Here is a 21,184-nt window from a genome sequence, read left to right on the forward strand (position 1 = left end):
TCATGTATATAAATGTTGAGTCACTGTGTTGTACACCTGAAACTAATGTAATGCAATGCTGTTGTCAACTACCCTTCAATAAAAAAAAAAAAAAAAAAAAGAAGAAAACAAATCCTACCATTTGCAACAACATGGATGGAGCTAGAGGGTATTATGCTCAGTGAAATAAGCCAGGCAGAGAAAGACAAGTACCAAATGATTTCACTCATCTGTGGAGTATAAGAACAGAGAAAAAAACTGAAGGAGCAAAACAGCAACAGACTCACAGAACCCAAGAATGGACTAACACTTACCAAAAGGAATGGAACTGGGGAGGATGGGTGGGAAGGAAGGGATAAGAGAGGGGAAGAAAGGGGGCATTATGATTAGCATGTATAATGTGGGGGGGTGCACGGGGAGGGCTGTACAACACAGAGAAGACAAGTAGTGATTCTACAGCATCTTACTACGCTGATGGACAGTGACTGCAATGAGGTATGTTGGGGGGTCTTGGTGATGGGGGGAGTCTATTAAACATAATATTCTTCATTTAATTGTGATTAATGATAGCAAAAAACAAAATATTTCTAAGTAACTAGATTACATCCCAGAAAAAAAATAAGAAAACATTTAAAGGATAAAAATTCACACAAAACTACAAAGCTTACTCAAGAAGGACCTGATAATTGAATAGCACTATATATATATATTGGAAAAATTGTATTTGAAGTCAAAATTTTACCATTGAGAAAATTCTAGACCCAGATGGCTTCATTGGTGAATTCTACCAAATATGTAGAGAAGAATAAATAATAATTTTATACTAACACTTGTAGAAAAGAGAAGGGTTAGGGATGACATAACATTTATTATTAAAAGAAGACAGGATAGTACAGGAAAAGAAAACAAAATTTTAGCAAACTAAATTCAGTAGTACATGAAAAGTTAATACCTGATGGCTAGATATGATTTATCCCAGGAATGCAAGGTTGGATTAACATTTGAAAATCAGTCAAAGTAATTCACTATATTAAAAGATTATAAAAGAAAAAAAAGTTAATCTTAATAGATGCTAAAAAGCATTTGTCAAAATCCTACATCTATTCATGATTTTTAAAAAAGTAAAAAACCTCAGCAAGCTTGAAAGAAACTGAAACTACCTCAACCTGATAAAAGATATCAATAAAAACTGACAACCAAAATCCATTTAAAGTTAAATAACCTACCATTTTTCCTTGAAAATCAGGAATGAGGGAAGGATGTGCACTCTTACCACTTAAGTCAGCATTTCTTAAAGGTCCTAGCCATAGGCAAGTAAAGTAAATCTAAGGCACATATATTGGAAATAAAGTAAAAAGTCTTCTTTTTATCTCAGATGACATGATTGTCCATGCAAAAATTCCTTAAAACCTGTAAAAAAGGCTATTAGAAAAAAAAGGCTATTAGAACTAGTGAGATTATAGGAAGTAAGATAACTATAAAAATATTTTTCTACATTTTCTGCATATTAATAGTGAACAATCAGAAGTTGAAATAAAATATACCAAGTACAATCTCATTTGAGAAATATATGTAACATTTGTACAGCAAAAACATCCTTGTATCCCTGGGATGAATCCCACTTGGTCATGGTGTACGATCCTTTTGATATATTTTTGAATTCGGTTTGCTAATATTTTGTTGAGTATTTTTGCATCTACATTCATCAGGAATATTGGTCTGTAATTTTCATTTTTGGTGGGGTCTTTGCCTGGTTTTGGCATTAGGGTGATGTTGCCTTCATAGAATGAGTTTGGGAGTATTCTCTCCTCTTCTATTTTTTGGAAAACTTTAAGGAGAATAGGTATTGTGTCTTCTCTATATGTCTGATAAAATTCAGTGGTAAATCCATCTGGCCTGGGAGTTTTGTTCTTAGGTAGTTTTTTGATTACTGCTTCAATTTTCTTTGCTGGTAATTGGTTTATTTAGATTTTGTGTTTCTTCCTTGGTCAGTCTTGGAAGGTTGTATTTTTCTAGGAAGTTGTCCATTTCTTCTAGGTTTTCCAGCTTGTTAGCATATAGGTTTTCATAGTAGTCTCTTTGTATTTCTGTGGGGTCCATCGTGATGTTTCCTTTCTCATTTCTGATTCTGTTGTTATGTGTTGATTCTCTTTTTCTCTTAATAAGTCTGGCTAGAGGCTCATCTATTTTGTTTATTTTCTCAAAGTACCAGCTCTTGGTTTCATTGATTTTTTTCTACTGTTTTATTCTTCTCAATTTTATTTATTTCTTCTCTGATCTTTATTATGTCCCTCTTTCTGCTGACTTTAGGCCTCATTTATTCTTCTTTTTCCAGTTTCTATAATTGTGATGTTAGACTATTCATTTGGGATTGTTCTCCCTTCTTTAAATATGCCTGGGTTGCTATATACTTTGCTCTTAAGACTGCTTTCACTGCGTCCCACAGAAATTGGGGCTTTGTGTTGTTGTTGTCATTTGTTTCCATATATTGTTTGATTTTTATTTTAATTTGGTCATTGATCCATTGATTATTTAGGAGCATGTTGTTAAGCCTCCATGTGTTTGTGGGCCTTTTTGCTTTCTTTGTACAATGTATTTCTAGTTTTATACCTTTGTGATCTGAGAAGTTGGTTGGTAGAATTTCAATCTTTTTGAATTTCCTAAGGCCCTTTTTGTGGCCCAGTATGTGGTCTATTCTGGAGAATGTTCCATGTGTACTTGAGAAGAATGTGTATCCTGTTGCTTTTGGATGTAGAGTTCTGTAGATGTCTGTTAGGCCCATCTGTTCTAATGTGTTGTTCAGTGTCTCTGTGTCCTTACTTATTTTCTGTCTGGTGGATCTATCCTTTGGAGTGAATAGTATGTTGACGTCTCCTAAAATGAATGCATTGCACTCTATTTCATCCTTTAGTTCTATTAGTATTTGTTTCACATATGCTGGTGCCCCTGTGTTGGGTGCATATATATTTTTAATGGTTATATCCTCTTGTTGGACTGAGCCCTTTATCATTATGTAATGTCCTTCTTTATCTCTTGTTACTTTCTATGTTTTGAGGTCTATTTTGTCTGGTACTAGCACTGCAACACCTGCCTTTTTTCTCCTGTTGTTTACATGAAATATCTTTTTCCGTCCCTTGACTTTTAGTCTGTGCATGTCTTTGGGTTTGATGTGAGTCTCTTGTAAGCAGCATATGGATGGGTCTTGTTTTTTTATCCATTCAGTGACTCTATGTCTTTTTATTGGTCCATTCAGTCCATTTACATTTAGGGTGATTATCGATAGGTATGTACTTATTGCCATTGCAGGCTTTAGATTCATGGTTACTAAAGGTTCAAGGTTAATTTCCTTACTAGATAAGAGTCTAACTTAACTCACTTAGTATGCTGTTACAAACACAGTCTAAAGGTTCTTTTCTGTTTCTCCTCCTTTTTCTTCCTCCTCCATTCTTTATATATTAGGTATCATATTCTGTACTTTTTGTCTATCCCTTGATTGACTTTGGTGATAGTTAATTTAATTTTTCACTTGTTAGTAATTAGCTGTTCTACTTTCTTTTCTGTGGTTTTATTACCTCTGGTGACAGTTATTCAACCTTAGGAACACTTCCATCTATAGCAGTCCCTCCAAAATAGAATGTAGAGATGGTTTGTGGGAGGTAAATTCTCTCAGCTTTTGCTTATCTGAAAATTGTTTAATCCCTCCTTCAAATTTAAATGATAATCTTGCTGGATAAAGTAATCTTGGTTTGAGGCCCTTCTGCTTCATTGTATTAAATACATCATGCCACTCCCTTCTGGCCTGTAAGGTTTCTGCTGAGAAGTCTGATGTTAGCCTGATGGGCTTTCCTTTGTATGTGATCTTATTTCTGTCTCTGGCTGCTTTTAACAGTCTGTCCTTATCCTTGATCTTTCCCATTTTAATTACTATGTGTCTTGGTGTTATCTTCCTTGGGTCCCTTGTGTTGGGAGATCTGTGGATCTCCATGGCCTGAGAGACTATCTCCTTCCCCAGATTGGGGAAGTTTTCAGCAACTACCTCCTCAAAGACACTTTCTATCCCTTTCTCTCTCTCTTCTTCTTCTGGTATTCCTATAATGCGAATATTGTTCTGTTTGGATTGGTCACACAGTTCTCTCAATATTCTTTCATTCTTAGAGATCCTTTTTTCTCTCCATGCCTCAGCTTCTTTGTTTTCCTCTTATTGTCTCCTCCACCATATCCAACCTGCTTTTAATACCCTCCATCGTGCTCTTCAATGATTGGATCTCTGACCTGAATTCATTCCTGAGTTCTTGGATGTCTTTCCATACCTCCATTAGCATGTTATGATTTTTATTTTGAACTCCCTTTCAGGAAGAATCATGAGGTCCATGTCATTTAAATCTTTCTCAGGAGTTGTATTAATAATTTTGCTCTGGACCAGGTTTCTTTGGCATTTTATATTTGTATATGGCACCCTCTAGTGTCCAGAAGCTCTATTCTGGAGCTGCTCTGCCCCTGAAGTAATGTTGGGGGTCACAGGGGAGATGTATTGGTGCCTGGGGGAAGGAAAGAGCTGTTCCCCACTTCCCAGCTGCTGTGCCTGTCTCCATTGCCTGAACTAGTGGGCCAAGCACACAGATATATGCTTTTGTCCCAGAGCAGCCAGATGTGGATCCCTGCTTTCCATACGTGGCCAGAATCCCAGTCTCCCCCAGGAACTCCACCTGTCCCAGCTTTCCAACCCCATAATCAGAAGAGTATGATGAAAGCACCATGAAATGTAGGTTTGTGCACCCAGCGCAGATCTCTGGAGCTAGGTATTCAGCAGTCCCAAGCCTTCCATTCCCTCCCTGCTCCGTTTCTCTTCCTCCCTGCTCCTCTCTCCAGGTGTATGCAGTCTGGCGCCATCCTCTTTCCTGTTGCTCTCTCAGGATTAGTTGCACGAATTATATTTTCTAGTTGTATATGGTTTTAGGAGGAAGCCTCTGTCTCTCCTCTCACACCACCATCTTTAATCCTCCAGATATTGATTTTAATTGGAACCAACAGTACCTGCATGCCATATTAATTTTCACATCTTCCTAAGGCTGCAGGACCAGATTCAGAGTCAAGTCCTTCTCATTCCAGAGCCCAAGCACTTAATCTAGCTAATAATTTTATCTGGAAGCTTCTACTGTCATATGAAGGATAATTAATATTAGCAATGACCCCTGAGAGTGCTTTCTGAATTGTCAAAATCAATTATAAGATTGTAGTCAGTATGATGTAAGAAGATAAAGATAAGAAAGGAAGAAATTGAGTTTTTTTGCAGATGACCAGATTTTATATGTACACAACCTCAAATAACCTACAAATAAATTGTGGTTGAATTTTGGCAGTCACTGGATAAACATTGAAAAACAAATTACAATTCAATTCATAGGCAACAATTTGAAAATAAGATATGAAATATTTTTGATAGCAATCAAAAAACATCAAATAGCTTGGGAAGTAATAAAAAATGTGCAAGATCTATATGTTGGAAATAGAAAATACACTGAGATAAATTAACAAAACCCTAAATAAATAGGGATATATGCCTTGTTTGTGATTTGGATGATTCAGTAAAGTTAAGATGATCCTAAAACTTATCTACAGATCCTTGCTTTGTCATGGCAAGAATAAAGGAATTCTTTCTATAAGAATATTTTGAGATAATATTGTGTACAAGTCAACTTTTTGCTTCTGCAAAGATAGAAGTATAATTCAAGACAAGAAAAAATCTAATTTTATGTATACATAAAATTGTTCCTTGATTAAATTATTAGTAGCTAAAAGACCTAAAAATTAATTCATTGTAAAATGAGAGAGTCAAAAATATATCTAAATTGCATCAGGTGAATATTTACTTTAGACAAAAAGAATTCTTCTCTTTTTTGTAAGCTCCTATAATTTTTATAGGATGTTTTATAGGGTGTTTTTTTTAATTGATTAAAAATACATCACATATTGAGACTTAGAAATACAAATAAAATCCTGTAGAAACACACATGTACAGTAGTCTTTGCAATCACATACAGAATTCTGTTTCCTACAAACTGAGAATGTCTTTGTTTTCAATTCAATAGGTATTATTTATAATATTTTGCTATGTATTATTATGTAACAAGAACTCAATAAATTCTCAACTAAGAATAAAACACAAACCACAGTATTTAATATAATCCAAAAGCAAGTAGGCATTAATAAAGTTACACAAAAGACTCTCAAGAAAAACACTAAAGAGACTCTTCAGTGAAAAAAGAAATAAAAATTGCAACTATGTGCTGGAAATGTGCTATATCTTGATTTATATGGTGATTCATGTACATTGTGTATGCGTGTGTGAGTGTATGTGCAGTTGAGTTCTTCCCATAGGAAGCTCCATGGACTTCCTTTGTTTGCAGTTTGTATTCCCCCTTTACAACTATGACTGTTTCACTATTTCTCAGAAATTTCTGTTAGAAGTTTGTATTATAACTTTTATCTGTTTTGTTACATTTTTTTATAGTGGGATTGAAATTTTCATCTGTTTTTGACAACTTTTTCTGCTAAGTTTTAAAAATCTGCATTAGTTTGCTAGAGCTGCCATAACAAAACACTATAGACCGGATGACTTAAATAACAGAAATATATTTTATCACAGTTCCACAGGCTGGAAATCCAAGACCAAGGTGTCAGCAGGTTTGGTTTCTCCTGAAGTCTCTCTCATTGAGACACAAATGGCTAGCTTCTTGCTGTGTCCTTACATGGCCTTTTCTCTGTGCATGCACATCCCTGGTGTCTCCTTCTCCTCTTACAAGGACATAGTCAGATTGGATTAGGGCACACTCAGATGACTTCTTTTAACTTTAGTTACCCCTTTACAGGTTCAATATCCAAATACAGTCACATTTTGAGGTATATTGGGGTTAGGACTTCAACATATGAATTTGGAGGGAATATAATTCAGTTAGAATAGGTCTGTAGGGAAGTTATTCTGTTCTCCATCACCTTTTTTTCTTACAGTATCTTTGTATGAATGCTGTTTTCATTTTTTGAATTGGATTTTTCTTTCTTATTAGAAGACTTTTGTCTGCATATGTATTGATGGAGGTTGTTTCTCAGGGTTGTTTTCTATTCTTTACCTCTCAAGGGCTCCCTCCATAAACATGAAACATTTTCTTACAGAAATTGTTTGGGTGCTAAGAATTGACACAAAACATTTAAAAATCAGGCAAAATTTGGATTGAAAGACTTACAAGAACTACTTTAAAACAGTTAATAGCTTCTGGCAGTCCATTACAGTAAAAAAAATCTTAGAAAAAAATGTTGGGGGAGTCATTCCAGAAATATGAAACTATACCTTAGTTTTAAACCCAACTACCTTAATCTCTAACTAAATGCTCTAGGATAGAAATTTACTTCCCTTCAGCCTTTCAGCTAACCCTTTTGCCCCATATACATATCATAATGTACAAAGCAAGTTTTCCTTGATTCATTGCTGATTGTATATTCTGCAAGGAACTCAGTTAGCTCTAGAATTTTCCCAATATTATTTGCTATGAAAATATCAGCAGTGTTTCAAAAGTAAACTAAAATATTTCTCCTCCAAATATAAAATATATATGGTATGACTTTCTGTGGCAATTCAATTTTCTATAATAATTCCACTGCTTACAATTATTTGGCTTCTAAAGTTAATAATTTTGGTATAACAAAATTTTTAGAGGAAAATAAATAATCACCATTTTAAAACATAGGCATCAATATGGCATGTTTTGTAAGGCAAAGAGCTATTCTTTTGACTGGAGTAAACAAAATACTTCAATCAAAACGTCTTAGGTACCAAATAATGATCAATATGTAAATGACATGTTCATACCTGACAACCAAAGAAAAATGTTACTCCCTAGATTTTCTTTAAATTCATCATTAAAGAGTTCACTGGATTCTGGAAATGCTTCCTGGAATGTTGCATAGATAGCTTATGCCAAACAATCAGGATACACCTACCAAAAATAGAGTCATTTTAGAATAAATTTACATTTTACATATCTCAACTATCAAAGGAATTATAATTTTGTGAAATATACATGTCTCCTTTTTCTTATTGCTTTCTTTTGTTCCTTTATTACTTCTTTGTAACTCTATTTGAGGGCCATGAACGAAGAAGAGTTGAAAATAAAGTCAGTTAATTTAGCTATTTGCTAGAATTTTGGAAAATTTAATTTGGATAAAAGATGAATGAAATTAACAATTAAGAAAAGGTTTGATGAAAATTTAATTATATTTCATTTAACCTTGGTATTATCATCTTCTTCTAGAAAGTGACATATCTAGGTCATTATAATAAAAGCATATATATTTTAATTGAAACATAACTGACATAAAACACTGTGTAAGCTTAAAGTGTATCAGCAAATGTTGATTTGATACATTTATATATTGCAATATGATTATCACCTTCATGCTAGCTAACACCTCTATCATGTCACACAATTACCATTTTTTGTGATAAAAATAAATATACTTTAAAGTAATTGAAACCTGTTTAGGTGAATTAATATATTGTAATTACTACCATATTGTTCATATATTAAAACTATGGTCAGATATCAACAAATATATGATACTACCAGTATTCTATACACTTAAAATCCCTAAACTACTAAATTCTTCTCAGGGAGTGACTAAACAAAGAAAGATAGCACATATTTATATTAAAAAAATTTTTTAATTTGTATTTACCATTTTAGTACTCTGCCTTTAGATAAGTATTTAAAAGCACACATTTAGCCTTCAATAAAGCAAAATTTTATAATTGGAGGGTCCCCTAGAGGTCACTGTCCTAATTCCTGGAACTTGTGAATGTTATAAGGATCTTGAGATGGTGAGATTACCTTGAATTACCCAATGGGCCTTAATTGTAATTGTAAGTATCCTTATAAAAGGGAGGCTGTGGAAAATTTTACTATAGAAGAAGAGAAGGGAATATAATGGTAGAACAGAGACCAAAGTGAGGTGACCAGAGGCTAAGGAATGCTGACTGCCACTAGATGCTGGAAGACACAAGGAATGGATTCTCCCTTGGAGTCACTCAAAGAAACTAGCCTGTTGACACCTTAATTTTGGCCCTACAAGACTTGTTTTGGACTTCTGGCCTCTATAACTGTAAGACAGTGAATTTCTGATGTTTCAAGCCACTAAATTTTTGATAATTTGTTACAGCAGCTACAGGAAACTCATGTAGTCCCCTAATCCAATAATGCTCAAATTTGTTGGCAAGTGATAGTATTGTTTGAAGAACTCCATTTTTTATTTTGGTGGGGATTGGAAGGGGCATAGGAGAATGCTCTAATATATTGATATATATTTACATTTATTGAATGAACCATGAACATTTTTACTACCAGAAACAATCACATATTACATTTGTGAACACAAAATCATACTGATGATTAAAATTAAAATGTTAAACAAGATGAATAAGGGGAAGTTATGAAAGCTTTCTGTTACTATCTCTCCTTCATGAGATTAAAGGAAAAAGAGATCAAGTGTGAAACTGTGTTGGGAAAATATCTGAAGGATCTTCATTGTATGACATTGGAAGAAAGTACTACTAAAAGCCATCCTAAATATGTTTAAATTCAATTAATTTGTACTGAACAGTGGAACCTGATGATAACTTATTGATTCTTAAGTATTAATAAATTTCTTTTCCTTAGGTAAGATAAATCAGATGGGCCAATTGTAACAAAACCCCTATTATTTGAATGAATTATAAATAGTGGAAATTAGTCAATAACAGATGAGGCTTCACTTATTAAACAGCTATGGAGAGGATGGACCTGTAGGGAGGTGGCCTGGTTCTCAAGGATAAAACAGAGAAAGCATTAAAAGAAGTTTGAATACATGTCAAGGGTCTAATTACTAAGGTGCACATCTTGCTTGTTCTCAAATAAAGCTTTGAATCTTGGTTAAACAGCTTCTAATTTCTCCTTGGAAAAAAGCCAATGAAAATAAGGACCTAGAAAAAAATGAAATCACAATTTGAAATAGATTGGCAATATGACATTTATCAAAAGGCATATATACCTGAAGGAAGAAAATTTGGACCACAAATGTTGGACTATAAATTGGAGATAGGAATGCAATGGTGCTCCTACTTCCTTTTCTGTCCAAATTAAATAGGCCCCTTATCTTTCTCTCAAGAGCCCTGGGTTAAAACATGCTTGATTTCATCAAGCCATGTTGGTAGGCTAGGCACACTCACCACAGAAGGATAAACTATGTGAAAGACGACAGACAGGAGAAATGGCTCTTTCTGTCATCTCTAGACAATTTACCATAAGTTCTAACTATTAACTAACTTTCTCCTGCAAATAAGAAAAAAATTTTACTTTTACAGAGAAAATCCTAGTTTGTTTTTTAGAACACCATTTTTCTATAAAACAACAATTTATGAATCATGGATCTAATCAACCTCTTCATCTGACAGATAACCAACTCAAGGACATAAATTATTTTAATCAGTCCTATTCATTAATTAGTACAACAGAAAAGTAAAACAAAATTCATAAATGTATACATTGTTGTTTACTATAACAGGTACTTAGCCTTTAGGCATAACATGTTTGTCAAGTCCTGTTAAATAGATCAACAGGTACATATAAAGGGAAAAATGATAAATAATGTTGTAGAGAAACAGAAAAAAATAAGAATATACATAGAATAAATCAATAGTTTTCAAATTATTAATATGCAAACAAAGTACTTATACCATACTAAAGAGATTCTGTAAAACTTATAGGCAAGGAATACAATATTCTGGGGGTTGGGTGGGGCATAACTTTTTAATTATTGTCATTGCTTATTCCAGACAATTTGCTTTCAGAGTAACAAAATACTTTCTCATATGTTTAAATAAAATAAATTATTTTTCTAATTCATTTGTTCTAAAAATAATTATCATAACCAGTTAATTTCTATGTTTACCTGGAAGAATGCATCTTTTCTACTGAGAGGTATGCTCATGAAAAGTGTCACATAACTTTCTGAAATTCTGTCAAACAAGAAATCTTGATTTTCTCTGTCAGGCTTAAAAATAAAACATGTATGGAATTAAAATCATTAGTATTACAATTTAAGGTCAGGATTTGTATCATAATGTCAGTAATTTTGTCTATTTTAAAGGGCAAATAGTTGTTATGGTGGAATGAACATGGGCTTTGGCATCAGACATTATTTGAATGTTGCCTCTGTTATTCATTAGCTGCATTACACTGGGTAGGTTAATTAAGTCCTAGTTTCCTTATCAGCCAAATGTACATAATACATACACACCTTAAAATAGAAAGGTAAAATAAGGACAGTATTCTATTTTGTTAAACTTTGTATTTCAATTCTTCAGCACAGTGTCTGACACATAAAAAGCACACAAATGCTTGATGAATTAATGAAGGTTCTTGCACAGAAGTTAGTATGCAGAAAGCAGGCAATGATTTTGCTACCTTCTATGATTCCATAGCAATTCCAATTCTTTCATTATCAGTAACTCAGCAAGAAATTAAAGCAACTACTAGGATGAGACAGCCATAGCCAGAACTAGGAAAACAGTGACATGATAGCTAAACTGAAAACAAAATACGTTGTAAGAAAAGAGAATTATGTAAGTAATAATAATAATGTCAATATTATAGTAAAGTCCTAATGTAGCACCCTGAATATTTGCTCTATTGAGCAATGAAGAAACGAATTAGAGTTGAAAACCATGAATTAGTCAATAAAGATGTACAAATTCATTTGTGATGTCAACTGCAGAAGCACAAGCTCACATTAATAAATTTTGGTAATAAACATACAAAATTATCAAGTTTAGTCATAGTTTTCTAAGAAATCAGAAAGCCAAATGAACTGGGATTTATAAATGAATAGGATCTTAGACATAAAATGGATGTTAGATATTATCTAGATTAAGTCCCTCTGTTTTAGTGATTATTCTGATACTCAGAATTAACAGAATTGTTTAAATTATAAAGTTAAGTAATTGAGAGCCAGACTAGAATCTAGATCTCCTAACTCCCGATACAACTCGTATACTTGTGTGAAAAGTTTATGGAAGGAGATAATAGCCAAAATAATCATCGTAATGCTAATAGTTAACAATTCTTGATAACTCATGTAACAGGCAGTGGTTCTAAGATATTGGATTGCATGAGATTCTATATATATGAATCATAATGAGATAACTATAAATTATAAAATATAATTATAAAATTATATAATATAGAAAATATATTTATAAAATCAAGTGAGATTCTCTCTCTCTCTATACACATATATAATTACTTAGTCAAGAAAGTTAGCATGTTTCAAATACATAATCTATACTAAACATATATAAAGAAAATAAACTTACCCAAAGAGAAAGTTCCTGAATAGATCTTTGATTAGTATGATTTAGCCTAGTGTCCACACTATATATGTCTTCACAGGAGACTGAGTAGCAAAATGGTATGGTCATTTTTTGTAAATGTTTTAGTATGCCTGAAAAGAAAATGTATCCTGCAGCTGTTGGGTATTCAGGTTTCTAATGTATCCATTAGATGAAGCTATTTAACAAATGTTAACTCATATTTGCATTCCAGGAATAAATCCCATTGGTCAGAGTGCATAATCCTTTTAATATGCTGCTGAATTCAGTTTGCTAGTATTTTGTTGAGGACTTTTGCATCAATATTCATCAAAGAGGATATTGGTCTGCAGATTTTTTTTGTTTCTTCTAGTATCCTTGGCTTTGGTATCACAGTAATGCTGGTCTCATAAAATAAGTTAGAAATTATTCCCTCTTCAAGTTTTTGGAAGAGTTTGAAAAGGATTGGTATTAATTCTTCTTTAAATGTTGGTAGAATTCATCAGTAAGATCACCTGGTCCAGGACTTTTTTGTTGGGAAGTTTCTGTTTATCCAATCTCCTTATTAGTTACAGGTCTATTTAAATTTTCTATTTCTTCATGGTTCAGTCTTAGATTATATGTTTCTAGGAAATTTTCTATTTCATATAGGTTATCCAATTTGTTGACATACATTTGTTTATAGTTCTTTTAAAATTCTTTTCATTTTTTTGCTGATAGTAATGTCCCACTTTTATTCTGATTTTAATAATTGAGTCCTCTCTCCTTTTTTCTTAATCTATCTAGCTAGATGTTTGTCAATTTTGTTGATTTTCTCAAAGAACTAACTTTGGGTTCTGTTGATTTTCTCTATTTTTTAATATATATTTTCTATTTTTGTTTATCTCTATTCTAATTTTTATTATTTCCTTCCTTCTTCTAGGTCAAGGTTCCATTTGTTCTCCTTTTTCCTAGTTCCTTAATGAATGAAGTTAGGTTGTTGTTCTGAGATATTATTTACAGCTAGTTTCTCTCTTAGTACTGCTTTTGTTACATCCCATAAGTTTTGGTATGTTGTGTTTTTGTTTTCATTTGTCTCAAGGTATTTTATAATTTCCCTTGCAATTCCTTCTTTGACCTATTGATGTTTAGGAACTCTTATACATTAATAATGGGACAATTTGGCATTATCTTGTTAAGCTGAACATTTTCATACCCAACCACTAAGCAATTCATACCTCCTTTATGTGTTTTGTAATTTCTGTTTGAGAGCTGGGAATCTCCATAGGATAGTAAAAACTAAGTATTTATGTTTTGGAATCTTCTTTTCTTAGCTTTTAGGGATTGAGTCAATTAACTCAAGCGTTAAACTGCATTTGGGTTTTGTTTTTGCTATGGTTACTCTCAGTGAAACATAGGCCTCAAATTCCTCCTGTATTACCTTGTGTTTAGGATTCCCAAGAACCAGTGTTTGACTTCATTAATTTTCTCCAATTCCCTCTTTGTTTTTCAGTTTTTCCTTTTATTGGTTTCCTCTCTGATATTATTTCCTTTCTCTTGCTTACTTTGAGTTTTAGTTCCTCCTCTTTTCCCAGTGTTTTAAGGTAGAAGCTGAGGTCATGGTTTTTAAAAGCTTTCCTTACTTCTAACATAGGCATTGTAACATTCTGAATTTCTAAATACTGCTTGAGACACACCCCACAAGTTTAATATATATTTTAATTTTAATTAAGTTCAAAATACTTTCCAAATTTCCTATTGATTTCCTGTTTGACCCATCATTACTGAGAAGTGTATTGTTTAGTTTCCAAATATTTCAGTATTTTCTGGATAACTTTCTGTTATTCACTTATAATTTCATTTTGGTCTGAAAACATACTTTGTATGACTTGAATTCTTTTAAATTTATTAGTATGGTTTTCCTAGTCCAGAATGTAGTTGGTAAATGTTTAATGTGCACTTGAGAAAAACATGTATTCTACTATTGTTCAGAGGAATGTATAATAAATGTCAGATCAATCAAGTCGGTTGACAGTGTTGCTCAAGTCTTCTATCTCATGTCATATCATTACTGATTTTCTGTATATTCTACCAATTATTGAGAATGAAGTATTGATATATCTGACTATACTTATGGGTTTTTCTATTTCCCCTGGAAGTTTTAAAAGTTTTTTATTAAATGTGTTTCAAAGCATTTTCATTAGGCACATATTTAGGATTGTTATGTCATAGTGATGAACTGACCATTTGATCATTACATAATTACTCTTTTACCCTGTAAATTACTCAAATATTCTTAAACCATGCTTTGGTTTGAAATCTACTCTGTATGATAATTCCAAAAAATTATCATTTTTGTAGGTTATATGGCTTTTCTTTGTTATTGTATAGGTGGGAATGATGCACTTTCCAGCTTTCTGAATTTTTTTGGGAGCCAAAGTCCTAAGGGCAATTTTTAAAAACATTAAGGGTATTGCAGTATCATTACAATGAAATTCTTCTAGTCAAACACTCTCAGGCAAACTTCTGTCAGTACACTATTGATGCACTAACAATTTTTGAAACATTATATTCTCTCTATCAATATAATAATGATGATGATGGTGGTGATGATGATGAAAGATGTATCCATTGAACAATTACTGTATACCTAGCTCCATGTAAACAGCTATACATTTATTTTTTTTCCACTTAACTCCCCCAATAAATATGTAACATAGGTCATTTTTTAAATTTTATGAAAGACTTAGATGAATAACCATCCAAGGTCACATGATTTACTAAGTGGTTAAACTTTTTTTAAAAGCAAAATCTCTTATTATATCTCCTATTACACTGAATCTGCTACTACATTTATATAGTATTTCACAGTTTACTAGGTGCCACTTTTAGTACACACAATTATAGGTAAAAAGGTATGTGTTATTTCCTACATGTGTGTGTTTGTTTTGTTTTTTAGAATAGAGAGAAGTGAATTTCAGAGAGACTTTTTGACTAGCCTAAAGTCTCACACTAAGTACTGGGAAAACCAGATTTAAAATTTTAGTTTTCTGGATTCAAGTCCACTATTTTTTCTACTAGATCAAGTTAGCACTGTATCAGAGGCAAAAAATAAAGGAAACTTGCTTTTTCTGTTAATGACATAACAATTACTGAAATAAGTTTTAGAGTCAGTGTGCTGAGGTTATAGGTTTTTTTCATATTATACATTTTGTCATATTATACTATTTTGTCATATTATACTATTGGTACTTAAATTGTACAAGTGGCTTAGGGTTTTGTTATATTCCTGTTATAAAATCAGTAATACTTATTTTTCATACAATAGAATTTATATGTTTTATATTCATTTGAAATACCTAATAAAACTGAAATAGACAAGGAATGGCTTCATTTCCACACAATACTAGTAAAGCGTGTGGGTGACCCACATGCTATTTATCTAGTTCACTGGCTTCTACATATATCTGTGTATGTGTACATATAGATTTTTTTTAAATGAACCCTCTTAGAAACAAAATCATTGGTGAAAGGAAATGAATGAAACAGATGAAATAGGAGCTATTTTGGTTAAATCATAGAAAGGTTGCTTCAATTTGGTCTGGGTCCCAAATTGCTCCCCATCCCCCAGTTCCCTAGAACACTGGTAGAGCACTGACCCAGCTAAATCATACACTGCTCCTTAAAACACATCAAAAATCATAAGTAGCACTACAAATGTTACTAAATTATAATTTTTAGAATTATCACTAAATTATTTCATTTTAACTTCAGGAAGCCAGCAATTTCTGGAGAATACTTGGCTTTAATATAAGTTTTAAAATTTCTAATTCCTTGTTATTCCAGGGATAATCCTCTAAATGTAGTGAGTCACTAATATTTTTGTGTTAAATCTATGTTTGTTCAAAATACTAAAATACTATCATGGCCTAACAGATAGTTACTAGTAACATTGCTAGATTATGTTTCTTTAAAAACTTGTTATATATAAACTTGATAGATTTAAGTGGGAAAGTAGTGTTTTTCTCTGTTATCATGGGAAACCATAAATTTGGGATCCAGATCTACAGAAAGAAATTCAAGGTAATGAAACTCTCCTGATTTCACATATTTCCCCAGGTAATTACCTTTATAGAATTGATGTACCACTTCCAGTGCCTCATCAAGCTCCTAACAATATCAGAAATATAAGACAGACATTCTGACCTAGAATTATATTTATTTTTCTAACATAAAGCATTAACTAAATGGTTTGTAAGTAAAATTAATAATATGCATTCCATCATGATATGAGATTTCTTTGAGAATCCACAAGCAATTTTACGTGGGTTATTTGAGCAAGGGAAGGCTGGAGGGCTAAGTACATTTTCAGCTTTCTTCATGGGGTGGCATACCTTCTTAATGCTTAGACTGTGACCCCCTGAGCTGCTCTATTATCTAGAAGCCACAAGCAGTCATTGGTGTTCACCACTTTTTCCATGCTCACGTATTCTCTAACATATAAGACTCATGTGCTGCTTATTTTCATTCTTTTAATGTTTCTCAAATACCCACGTCATTTCTTTTTTAATTCTTATCAGAATTATTACCATTCTGAAATGGGTAAAGACTCTCCATCCAGTCTGTAGACTGTTTTTTAAATGAAATCTCTTTCAATGTCATTGACTCACAGTGGATTTTCTATTTAGTGTTTATCAGCACATTATAGTATTGAGTTAAGATACACCTTCATTATTCTCTACAGTGTTTGAGTTCATGAATTTTTTTTCTGATTAATGAAGACCCAGGATCTTTGAAATCCATATTAAAATCTTAACCTCTCTGAAAGAACTCTAGATTTCAAACACTTATTTCTAAATGTGTGGAACACTAAAAATCCAAGCTCTCTGAAAGAATCCAGAAAACATTTTTTATTCTAGTGCTACATCTACTGAAAAATAAATTATGCTGCATATCAATTTAAAAAAAGAAGTTAAAAAAAATTACTGTACCTTAAATTTATGGAGAAACCACCACCAAAAGGAATCATACGAAAGAGCAATAGAGGCTTCTGAGAGAAAATGAGTCTTCCAGATTTTAAAAACTTTTTCCTACAGAAAAATAAAGTCACATGGAGATCAAATGAAAATATATTATAAAACATGTTAATGTGTATAGGCTTTATAAAGAGTACGTATTCAACAGACTAGCACTGTTTAATAGAAATTCAGTGTGAGCCATATATAATATTAAATTTAAGATTCACTTTAAAAAAGTAAAAAGTGAAAGGTAAAATTAACTTACATGACATATTTTATTTAACCAAATATATTTAAAACATCATGTCAACATATGATTATAAAATTATTAATGAAATATTTTACATTCTTTTTTGACACTAGATCTTTGAAATATGGTGTATATTTTATACTAACAATCTATCTCAATTTGAACAATAAATTTCCATCATAAATACTAGATCAGTATTTAGACTTCATAAAATACATGGTTATAATTTTGTTCCACTGTAATCAAAAGCTTTTCAATAACTGAATCAAATACTCATTTTTAAATTTATTTATAAATTAATTAAAAGAAATCAAATAAAATAAATCAGCTCAGTCACCCTAGCCACATTTCATATGCTCAATAATCACATTTGGCTAGTAGCTACTGAAATGACAGTGTAGGCTAGACTATGAATAGCAAAAATCCAATGTACATGCTAAAATTTTCTTTTATATTAAAGACAGGTATCAAAAATTATGGAATTCTATCCAATGAGCCCCATCATAAGTTTAGACCCTATCTAAATACAGAGTTCTCTTTAAATAATTGATTAAAATTGGCACATACAGTTAAATCTATTTACCATAACTACTTGAGACTGTAAATCTTGGTTTAAATAGGCAGATTCAATAGATCATTTTATCTTATTCACTAGAAGTTTTAAATGCCAGACTAGGATTTCTTTTTAATGAAATCCATAGGAGTGAATTCCTGTTTCTCAAGTAAAAGTCTGCAAAAGACATCACGCTAACTTTTATACCAACATTATTTATAATGAATTCTGTGGTGGCACTTCTGTTTGACAGGCCACTAAGTATGGCATGGAGAATATTGATAACAGCTTCAACTTAGATTTAGTACTTCTTAATTACAAATATTATACATAAAGTACATAAACATAAAGAAAAAGGCAGAAAATTGAAATACAGGTAGGAAAATTAGATAAACCAGATACTTTTGTTTAAATTATTTTCAAAGTTTAAACAAAGATGCTTTTTAGTGTAATCTAGCTGCATGTTTGTGTCTATTCTAAGTTTTGATTATGCTTAGTATCATTAACTTCATTTTTCAGGAAAACTCCATACTCTTTAAAGTATACCAATATTTAGTCAAAACAATCAAGAAATGGAAATTGGCCCCCAAAATCCCATACCCAACTTAGAAAGTTAAATAGTTCTCTCCTCCCCACTCCCACCACCTTGTGAAACTTTTTTGATTCAACTAAATGTAAACATACTTTAAAGCCCATAGATTACCTGACTTGGAACTTTTTCTCCTACTATTGACTCTAAGTTGGAGAAAATTGCTTCTAATGTTCTCTTGAATTTCTATTTGTGTATATCAGTATGCTTGTGGCTCAGCTTTCTCCTTTAAAGTCCATAATTCAGGCCCTTTTCACTCAATTCAATTCAATGGAATTTATTCTGGAGCATTATCTGTAGCCAAGATTCTGTTCTGGGTGGTAGAGGGAATAATGTACACTTCCTCATTTCAAGGAACTTAATCTATGACTGTACATGCAGGAATGAATTGTAATGGAGTTAGGTGAATTAAGTCAATTATATGGAATCCCACACCATCAGGCATGTAACAATAGCCCTTTAACCTTCTCTTTACAATTTCAGAGCATAAGCTGGTATGTTATTGTAAGCATTTCTACGAAATAACCTTCTGTGATATTTTAATTTTCCTACACTTATTTCCTCTTCATTTTAATTTCATCATCTGTTTATTTTAATACCATTGCATTGAATATGTTCTAGCAAGCCAATTTCAGTTCTTTTTTGAAATCAGGTATGGCTATTAACAAATGAAACACAGATATACCATTGGTACATAAATTCAAAATACCCTAAACCAGCTGCTTATCATATCCCACCTACCACTGAGCATATATACTTCCACTCCTCACTTTCTTGTTACTTTCAATAATGCCAGCTTCCTCCAAATTACTTCATTAAAAATTCCTCATAGTGTACTTCTATGCCTTGTTAATGTGATTGTCTTGTGACCTGTGTTGGGTGTACAAGCATCCATGATTAAAATACACCATCTTAGAAACACAAAATGTTAGAAAAACATTAGAGACTATCTGGGACAAAAGTCCTTAAATTATTTTAATAATAATTTGTATTAGTTTGCTTTTATAGCAATAACATTTCCCTGAGTAAATTTTGGAAAATATAGTCAGAGAAATTAATAAGTATGCTCATAAGCCAAAAATAACTACAATTAGTTTTTCTTTAGAAAAATGTTATCAGGTGCTTGTATCGAGGGGTCAGACTAAACCTTCTCTATCACTAAAATCCCACAAAATACAAAAAAGAATTGAAAAACATTTGTATTAGCATGGAAAATAAAAGAGAGTGTCATTACTGAATCACTGTAGGTAGAGGTGTTGATTGAGGTGCTCTATGGTTCCTTAACTGATAGGCAAACATAAGATCCAAATTAGGTCAACCAGATTCTACTTCTTGGAACACTGCATCTTGAAGAGAGGGAAAAATGGGCAGAAAATAATGGCTGAAACTGTCTGAAAGGAATCTGCCTGAGGTGGAAGTGACATTGTTCAAGCTTTCAGGAAATATAAACCTTGTTTGGTGACCACCTAATATTTAAGTGGGTGGGAAATCAATACCAGTAACTGCCCAACATTCATCCTACTCCTGGAATCCATGGCCAGGGATCTAGTTGCCTTCCTATGTCTGTAGGTTTTCATCAACTGGCAACCCTGTAAGGATATTATGCAAAATTTGCCAGGTAATTGGAGGCTTAAAAAGGTGAGGATAGGGGATGAACACACTAAAATATCCTGAACTGACAGAGAAGGAAGAGGGAAGGAGAAATACCTGTTATAGTCACATGCCAAGCCCATGCACACTAGCAAGCTCAGACTTTGGAGGCAGTGCCACAGAGTCTAATACATTCTCTTCTGGTGACCAGGGTGTTAAACATCACCATTTTTTCCTGCCAGAGTTAATGCCCAAAGTATTAACTTCTGCCTAGGACCTAACCTGTCACCGCTTTAAATAAAGGTTTGATTCATTAAATAATATTCACAAAATTTATCATACAATAAAAATAATGTTTACATACATCAAAGTTATGGGCTTTTAAAATAAAAAGATAAATTCGTTCAGCATCCAAATGTCTGGGTAGTTGAGTAAGCTCATTTGTTTTGAATCCTGAGAAGTTGAAATCCTAGAAAGAAGGAAATATTATTTCACTCTTTCAATATAGTTGTCTTGTATGAGTACAGAAGACAGATAAATATTACCTACTATTCATTAACTATTTTACTTTACTTTTTACTAAAATATTTAAAAAATAACACAAATACACCTAATACAAGTCTTCATATTTTCTGATTCTGTAAAATTAAGAGCCCTGACATATTCATATGCCAAACCCAAAAGCAAAACAAAAATCATATTTCAGAACTAATTTTAACATAACTCTAATGATTAAAAATTTTAGACTACAATGAATAAATAATTTAGGCAGGAAGAGAAAGTTTCCATTTTCCAACTCCCTTGAGGCCCCTATTTATATTTAGAGCTACAT

At 32.4% G+C, this 21,184-nt stretch overlaps 1 long non-coding RNA gene across 1 annotated transcript in view; it reads right to left on the reverse strand.

Moving 5' to 3' along the window:
- Positions 1 to 12,446, reverse strand: part of LOC130679582 (uncharacterized) — a 176,467-nt gene extending 164,021 nt beyond the window's left edge. The window contains exon 1 of the long non-coding RNA XR_008992602.1: positions 12,380 to 12,446. This is a non-coding gene — a long non-coding RNA (uncharacterized LOC130679582). The remainder of the gene's footprint in view (positions 1 to 12,379) is intronic.
- Positions 12,447 to 21,184: the final 8,738 nt, after the last annotated feature.

This window comes from Manis pentadactyla, chromosome 11, assembly GCF_030020395.1.
Source record: "Manis pentadactyla isolate mManPen7 chromosome 11, mManPen7.hap1, whole genome shotgun sequence".
NCBI lineage: Eukaryota > Metazoa > Chordata > Mammalia > Pholidota > Manidae > Manis > Manis pentadactyla.